Here is a 9,207-nt window from a genome sequence, read left to right on the forward strand (position 1 = left end):
GTAGACAATGAGATGAAGAATGAAAGTGAAAGAAGGCATACTAATGAATTTATAAATCCTTAAAATAAGTAAAAATATGTTCATTCTATCTATCATCCATTTATCTGTCTGTCTATCTGTCATCAGTCTGTCTGTTTATCAATTATCTATCATGTCCCAAAGGATTTCTTTTTAGTACCAGAATGTCATGTAAGTGAATTCTCAGCACTACTCCATATCTCTAGGAATTTTCAGAGTCTATAGAAATATAACATTACTTTAACAGATGTGAAAAACAATCATTGTGCCCATTATTGCAGGTCACAAAAGAAATTGTGGAGGAAGGGGTAGAATGTGCATAGAAGGAAACTTAATCTAAATTCAATTGACTACAACTTGCCATAGCATTTCCTGAATTAGATAATGTGTGATTTTTCTTTAGGGAAATTTGAGAGTGGTTGATGTTTATGTCAGTGGTGAGAGTGGGAAACATTGTATATCTCAGTGTTACTAGGGATTTAAATAATATATACTTATTATATTAATGAATGAACTAATTAATCATTTGAAGCTTTACACAGATGCTTACATGATATTAAGCATCCTTGACATAAAGCCTGCATTTTCAAATTGTATAAATGGTGCCATCATTTTTTTATCTCATCTATATTTTTCTTGTTTTCCTTCTTATGTTAATTGATATTAGTTTTATAAAATTGTTTCCTCTAATATTAATCAATATTAGTTTTTTTTGTTTTTTTTTTTTTTTATAAAATTGTATTTGTTACAAAAGCAGAATAAGGACAGAGACCTTTAACTCATCCCCCATCTACACCCCCATAGGGACATATACATTTTGCATGTACAAATTCCTGGATCTCAAGCTTCAAGTACAAATTAGGCAAGCTCACAAAGAGACTATGGAGTTAAGAGGTATCTCACATACCTGACCCTTTGATTCCTTTTTTTTTCTTTCCTTGCAAGGTATGGTATTTCAGATGGATAAATCAATAAACTTCTAGTCAATCCAGTTTCTTATATGGTATGCCTATTGTGTTGTCTTCTCATAAGGTTTTGCTGCTGCTGCTGCTAGCAAGTCCAGGGGGCATTGCTACCAACTCTAAGTCCTGTGGGAATTCTTGATGGATCTTTGAGTCTTTCAAATCTCAGAAGGAAGGAAGGAGGGAGGGAGGGAAGGAAGGAAGGAAGGAAGGAAGGAAGGAAGGAAGGAAGGAAGGAAGGAAGGAAGGAAGGAAGGAAGGAAGGAAGGAAAAGGCACTAAATTAGGGTGGATAAACTAGCAAAAAAAAAAGTCCTTTTTTGATATTCAAAGAAGTTTGTATAAATCAGAAAGGCAATTTAATGAATGGGAAGTTTTTTCAAAGTAAATAATGGCAGATATGGGTAAATATTGAAGTAAATATCTGAATATTGAAGGTAATTTTAAACATTAACATCAAGGAAATATTCAGTTTTAAAGTGAGAATGATTTTAGACTAGGGTAGATCTAGGCTTATGAAAGACAAAAACAAAATATTACTGACTTTTGAGCAAAAACATAAGCCAATTCAATTTTTCCTTTCCAACCTTATTGCTAACTGTCTCCTCTAATACCTGGTCTTTTTTTTTTCTTATATTACCTTCCTTTAAGCTACCACTTCTAGTCTTTCTTTAAATGTTACTATGAAGATTCTTCTTTCTTTACATGGCATTGGGGCTATTATTGCATATCCTTTAATATCAGTTGAACAAAGTCTTAAAGACTAACTTTTTGACTTTCTTCATCCCTCTCTCATATTTCAAAATCTCTTCAATGTCTACTAAAATCTATTAAAAGATTACTATATACAAAATGCTTTGATTATCACAATGAATAAATCTGATACAGTCTTCTTCATGAGGCTTAGAATCTCTCTCATCCAATCTGGACTGATTTTATTGATTCTGGCAACTTTCTGCTTTCAGTCTTTTGCAACATTTAAAAAGTGTTCAAATAACACCTCTTTAGTTGAAGATTTGAAGATTTGAAGACTAAACTATTTCCCTCATTTCTAATGTGATTTAATCACTTTTCCCCTAGTACAAAATTGTATTAGGTACAATTGTAAGGTTGAATAATAGCAACAACAGTAAATTAACATTTAAAACACACCTTAAGTTATTCAAATCCCCTTCCTCCCAATAGGCATTTAAAGATCACCTGTACAAGTGTTATCAGTGCCTTTTTTTTTTTTTTTAATACTGAGGCAGTTGGAGTTAAGTGACTTACTCAGGGTCACATAGCTAAGAAGTGTTAAATGTCTGAGGCCAAATTTGAACTCAGGTCCTTCTGACTTCAGCACTGGTGATCTATCCACTACATCCACTTAGTTGTCCTATCAGTAGCTTTTTTTTTTTTCAGGATTGAAAAAATCAAGTAATAAAAATGTTATATGACGCATATAGAGCCATATAGCTAGGGTCAGCTGGTATTCAAACACAACCCTTTTCTAGCTTCAAGATTGTATTGAGTGCATAGCTATTAATATGCTTTTATGATTTTTTTTTTCTGTTCCCTTGAGTGGTTGTCTGTTCTTTGAAAATAACGACCCTTCTACTTACGGTTTTTGTGGTATATTGTAGAAGAATGAGCAGGAAAAGAGAAGACTTAAATAAAGTAAAAACATTTTAGGTGACTTGGATGAAGTTGTAAAGTATATCAAAAGATGAATTTCATGAAGATAACATTGGAAAAAATGAGAGAAATTGAGAAGAAATTGAGAAAAACTTGGGAAATGATCTCATTTTATTTTTTGAATTGAATGAGGAAAAGGATCAAAAGCAACAATGAAAGAGAATTCAAAAGATTTAAGGATCGTTATAGAGAAGAAAGAAGTTAGCAAATAAAGAAGTAATCACAAAAGGGTTGAAGGAAAGATAGTTGGTAAGGAAAGATAAGTCAGGAAAGGTAAATGGGATAAGTTGAGGCTGAAACAAATTAAGAAAGATGTTTGTTGCATGGGGAAAATTTTTGAAAAAGACAGGATATTGACTCAAGGAGGAAAATTGAACTTATAGGTATTCCTGAGATTTGGTGGGATGAGACAATATCTGGAATATGGTACTGGATGGACAAACATTATCACTAATAATAGTTGGTGAAGTGGGAAAAGTGAAGATTATAGATTAGTATACTATGCTCATTTGAGAAAAATCCAAGAGCCAGAGGAAAATAATGAAGGAAAATATTTGGATGGAACATCAATAATATATGTGTTTGTGTGTGTGTGTGTGTGTGTGTGTGTGTGTGTGTATGTGTGTGTGTGTATCACTTGAATATAAAGATAAATAGATTTTGTTTTTGGAATTTTGGATACAGATGTGGAATCATGGATAAACCAGGACAGTGATGATGGAGTACTTTATTTATCATTTATCATTTATCAAGATATCTGTAGAAATTCTCTCTGTCTCTTTGTTTATCTCTGTCTCTCTGTTTTTATCTCTTTCTCTCTATTTCTCTTTGTGTCTCTCTCTTTCACACACACATACACACAGAGTGATTAATAAACTCATTACTTTTTTGATTTGTTTAAGTGATAATTTCATTTCATCATCCAAAAAGTGAATAAATCAATAAAAAGGAAATTCTATTCTGAATCCAAATATTGTCTCATTTTATCCTTAAAACAACTCTAGAATGTATTTACTTTTGATATTCCCATTATAAGGAAAATGAAGCTTCTTTAGGATCATATAACTAGTAAATACCTGAAATTAAATTTGAACAGATGCTTTTCTGACAAAAAGTGCTATGATCTATACATATCATTTTAGAGGGCCACAGAGTAGTTGGGGGGAGCTCTGGGTAAGGTATAAGACCCTTCAACTCAGAGGGAACCTGCTGATAATGTCTGGTTTGGCTCTCCATCTCTTTTAAGAGTTCTTGACCTTCCTGAGAAGTCAGGGAGAACGTGACCACCCCCACCCTCCTTTGGTGTTCTCCCCCTTTCTGAGAAGTCAGGAAGGGCATGACTACCTGTGTTCTACTTGAAGCAAGGGATACTTACAGTAAAGAGAGGCATTTATATATCAATAACAGAATGCTTATAGTTAACACATACTCAGTGTGCTATAGTGATGTAATCTACTAAGGTATTTAAGGGCTGAGAGGACTTGAAATAAATGGACTCCATCTTTGACCATCCTCATGAGTCTTCTGCCTTCACCACTCCTCCACTAAGACCAAGGACTTGGCCTGGTCCTGAGGTCCTTCAGAGAGCTAGTCTGGACACTATATTTTGGCACCCCAGCATGGAGGCTCTAGAAAACAATGGTACTTTTTTGTCATTCCAACTTGGGGGCTCTAGAAAGCATGCTACATATCACTTATCTGTTTCTAATCTAAAAATTGGTTGCTAGGATGGAAATAATGGAAGCCATGGGATTAAAGGGGGAGTGTCATTCCTTTATAACTACCGTAAGATTGCAGAAGGACAAATACCCTGATGTTCAGAAAAGGGAATATAAGAGTCTGTAAACTATGGGCCAGTGAGTTTGACTTGAATTCCTAAGAAAATTCCACAACAGAGTATTAAAGAAACATTTGGTGAACTCTTAGAAATAGAGGCAGTAATTACAAAGTTACAGCAAAATTTCATTAAGAACAGGTCATGTCAAACCAAGGTAAATTCATTTTTGTACAGGCTTACTAAACTAATAGATGAAGGGAACATGGCAATTATGGTTTACTTAGTTTACAGTAAAATTTTAAATAATGTAATTTATACTATTCTTGTGGGAAAGACAGAAAAAATATGGTTTAGATGATAATGCAATTAGATGAATTCAGAACAGCATGGGTAGATACATTCAGAAAATGGTTCATGGTTCAATGTAAACAAATTAGATCTGCTTCAGTGAAATATGGCAGGGATTTGTACTATGTAAAATCTTTTTCATTGGCTTGGATAAACATATAGATGGCATGCAATATCACATTTGCAAGTAACCTTATTTGCCCTTCATTCTCAAAGAGAATCAATGATAGGTAGGTAAAGTCTTGACTTGCAAGTGACTTAGATTTCTGTTAAGTTGAGTTGTGCAAATTCATTAATTTCTCTTTCTTCTTCAGAGTCTTCAGAGTCCAGTGGGAAGACAAAAGTCAGAACAACTGGTGATGACTTCAATTACATTGGGAGATCCTGGCCTTTTTAATCTAAGGTCTTTCCTAAATCTCAGTTTTATCTGAGGCAACACTAATGTAAAGCTAGGAGTGATAGATAATAGGAGATAGCAGAGTGTAGATCCAAAGGATACTGACTACTTAGAGCTTTGGGAGAAATATTTTAAAATATTCAATCAGCTGGGATCTTGGCTCTGGACTCTGTCTCTGGGTCCAATCTCTTCCCTATCAGTTCCAGTGTGAAGTATAGACTCCTCGGGCTCCATCTGCTACCTCCACTTCAGCCACAGCCATGTGATTCTGCTTCTTCGCAAGCTTCCCTGGACTATGGACAACACCAAACAAACTTTTATTGCCATCAAGCTCAATAGCATCTAGTGGGCCTGGTCAGGAACATCATTAAATGTTTTGAGCAGAAGGAGTTACTTCTCCTCGTCATGAAGTTCCTTAGAGCTTTAGAGGAACACCTGAAATAGCACTATGCTGACCTGAAGGACAGGCCATCCCCCCCCCCCCCCCCCGGACTTGTGAAATACATGAGCCCGGGGTCTGTTGTAGCCATGGAATGCCTTTAATGTGATGTGTGTGTGCACATAGGCAGAGTGATGCTGGGGAAGACCAACCCAGCTGATTCCAAGCCAGGCACCATAACTGGGGACTTTTACATTCAGGCTGGCATGAACATCATTCACCACAGTGATTATGTAAAAAGTGATGAAATTAGTCTGACATTTAAGCCTGATAGCTGGTTGACTATAAATCTTGTGCTCATGACTAGGTCTATGAATAAGGATTTTAAAAGTGGTTCTGGATTGATCTCAATCCTTTTAGTAACTGTGGTATGCTTATGATTGTCTTCATCATTAATTGTGAGTGTGTATGTGTGTGTGTGTGTAGCTCCATTCCTGAATACATGTATAACATGTATTCATGACCAGGGAACTGAAAGGAATTGGACTATCATTTTCTTAAATACTCTGACCCCGTTCAATAAAGCCTTGGAAATTTTGAAAAAAAATCTATCAGTAGTTTTTGTTTTATATTACCTACATTTCCCAATATATTGTTTTCCTGAGGAGCCAATCTTCATGTTAATAAATAAAGAACCAATACATTAAAACACTCTAATATTGTCTGTAGTGATTCACTTTCATGTGTGTCCTGGTAAATACTTAACAATTAGTGCTCTGAAAATATATGACATATTTTAAGATTTAATCAGTATTATAGTTTTTTTAATCACTTCTTTAAGTCTAAACCATCAAAAACTTAAGTTCTGATCAGTATTTGTCAATTTCACATACATATAATAATATCAAATAACCAGCTTTTATAAAGCCAGTATAAACTGATTTTTGCACAACATTGTCACACCCAATAGTCTCCTTCCTCTGAAAGTTGCTTTCTAATATTTGAAGATTGAAGATTTGAAGATTTAAAGGGAGTACTTTGGTCATGGTCAAAAAATCAGTTTTTGATAATTTTTTGTAAGCCATTTTCAATTGGTTTGTCATTATTCTTTCTATTTAGATTGTTGCATTATTAATTTATTAATAATTATGGGCCTTTCATAGTGAACATTTTTGGCTTGATAGTGTGTAACAAAAAAGCACTTTAGTGCTTAGTATTTATGTAGTACTTTAATATATGTTTTAATAAAATATTTTATATTTGTTGTCTCATTTGAACCTTATAATAACCTGTGAAATCAGCACTATTATTATCCCCATTTTGCAGCTGAGGAAACTTGTCCAGGATCACATAGTAAATAGATCTCTGAGGTAGAATTTGAATTCAAATCTTTCAAACTCCAAGTCCTACCCTCCATCTATTTTGCCAACTACATCTTTAATAGGTACAAAGGTAAACTCTTAGATTTGAATACAAAAATCAACTTCACAAATTCAAGATGAAAGAAGGATGTTTAGAAATTGTTTTGAAGAATATCTCCTAGTTTGGGGTGAATTAGAAGTTACAAAAGAGTTGGCAATGTGAATTTACAGCCAAAAACAGGGATGAGAACTTGGGTTACAGTGAAAAATATAAATATAAAAATATAACTGCTATGAATAGGGAGGCAATAGTTTCCTTCCTTTTTCTGAAGTATTGTGTTCATTTTGATTATCATATTTTAATAAGGATATTGATAAACTAAAGAATATTAAGAGGATTATCAAACCTGATTGATTAGAAGAGGGAAGAGATGGAAAGATATACTGGGAAATGTAGAGGTGTGAAAACAAAAGTTACAAATTAATATTGAAAATTATCACAATATTCTAAGCAGTTTATGTCCTTTTGTATCTAAACTTTAGCAAGGATGGCTGATTGTTTGCCATATGAAGATCATATGAAAAAATAATAACTTAGAAGAGAAGATTCTTAGGAGAGAGAACAACTTTCTTCAATTATATAAACTATCATGTATAGAGGGATAAGATGTTACACTTGGCAGAAATCAGAAGCAATGGGGAGAGGTTGCAAATAAGATTTAGGTGCTATGTTAGGAAAACGTCCTTTTCCTCAGAGCTGTCCAAAGTAGAATAATTTTCCTTAAAGAGATGAGTTCTCTTATTGGTTGTCTCCAAGGAAAGTTTAAATGACTACTTATTAGCTATATTATAGTCAGGGTTCTTTTGTGTATGTGTTGGAATAGATAGCCACTGAGGTGTATTTCAACTCTCAAATTCTGAGATTTAGGAATTTTGCCTTTTTGTGTGCTTCTTAATTCTTTCCCCATAATGTCTGTTATAAAATCTTCATCTGAAATAGCATTCCACTTCCCACCTTTAATTCTTCATACAAACTGTATTTCCTATCTGGAATAATGCTCTCTCTTATCTTCTCTGAGAATCTCTCTATTTCTTCGAAGCACAACACCACTATTAATTCCCCATTTTCCTCTTCCTGATGGAATTTCATGGAAAGTGAAAAGTGTACTTTGATCTTTCCTTTATATGTTATTCAAATTTAGTTATTAAAAATAAATAAATGATGTTTTGAAATTTTCAATTTATATATTTTTTTCTTGTCATGTCCATTCATCTTCAGGATTATATTAGTTGCCCCTTTACTGCCTGGCTTTCTCAAGACCAGGAGTTGAAAAATATCATGTGAATATTTACTTGCTGGTCCAAAGTGACAGCTTTGAAGTTGTCATGCACTATCAAGTTAATAATGTACACTGTGAAAGGCCTGCAATTATGTAGTTACACAAAATGCTCTAACGGAGCACATATAACCATCTATTGTGCAAATATGCATGAGAAAAAAATTTAAATCCCTGTTATTTACTTTGTGGACTGCAAGGACTCCCTATATAGGAAGGAAAAAAAAAAAAGTAATGTGGGGGCAATTTACAAATAAGCCTTTAAGGGAAATGAAGAAAGCTGTTATCTCTTGAATTACTTACATTGATACTACACAAAGCCTTAGAATCACTTGGTGAAGCATTATTCTATAATATCTATTGATCTGACATGGTAAACTTATTACAATCTGTATTATTTATCAAAAAATCTTCATTTCAAATTTTTAGATGTATATATTAATCATCTTAATATTAGTCATTCTAATAGTCACTGGCTCCATGATTACCCCCTTTCTACTCATAAATCTTTCTCTTGAACGCTAAACTCTGAAGCAATCAGAGCCAAAGGATAGGGGTGCGGGTGGGAGGAATTGGGCCAAGAGCAGTTGAGAAGACAAATTTGACAGCACATGTATAAAAACTAAACATATGGCATAAACATTGCCTTGGCAAGTGCATTCTAGAAAGAAAACCATAACAAATTTTCAGAACTAGAGAAGGCCAGGCACCTAATGTGCCCATTAGAGACTCCACAAGATAATTATCAGCAATGCTTGAGTACCAGATATCAATCATTACAAAATTGTTATTCCTGGTTCATATTTGTAAGTTTCACACAATATAAAAACCTGGAAAAGAGGTATTTATTTCATCTGGTCAGTACTACTGAGACAGATTTTTTTTTTTCTCAGCACTGCATTTAACTTGAAGAATTTCTAAAAACAAGGACCTATGGAAATCTATGGCAGCATAT

General features: G+C 33.9%; 1 pseudogene; it reads left to right on the forward strand.

The window, feature by feature from the left end:
* The first annotated feature begins 5,470 nt into the window (after positions 1-5,470).
* Positions 5,471-5,933, forward strand: LOC127548504 (nucleoside diphosphate kinase B-like; annotated as a pseudogene).
* Positions 5,934-9,207: the final 3,274 nt, after the last annotated feature.

Source organism: Antechinus flavipes, chromosome 2, assembly GCF_016432865.1.
Source record: "Antechinus flavipes isolate AdamAnt ecotype Samford, QLD, Australia chromosome 2, AdamAnt_v2, whole genome shotgun sequence".
In the NCBI taxonomy this organism is placed as follows: domain Eukaryota; kingdom Metazoa; phylum Chordata; class Mammalia; order Dasyuromorphia; family Dasyuridae; genus Antechinus; species Antechinus flavipes.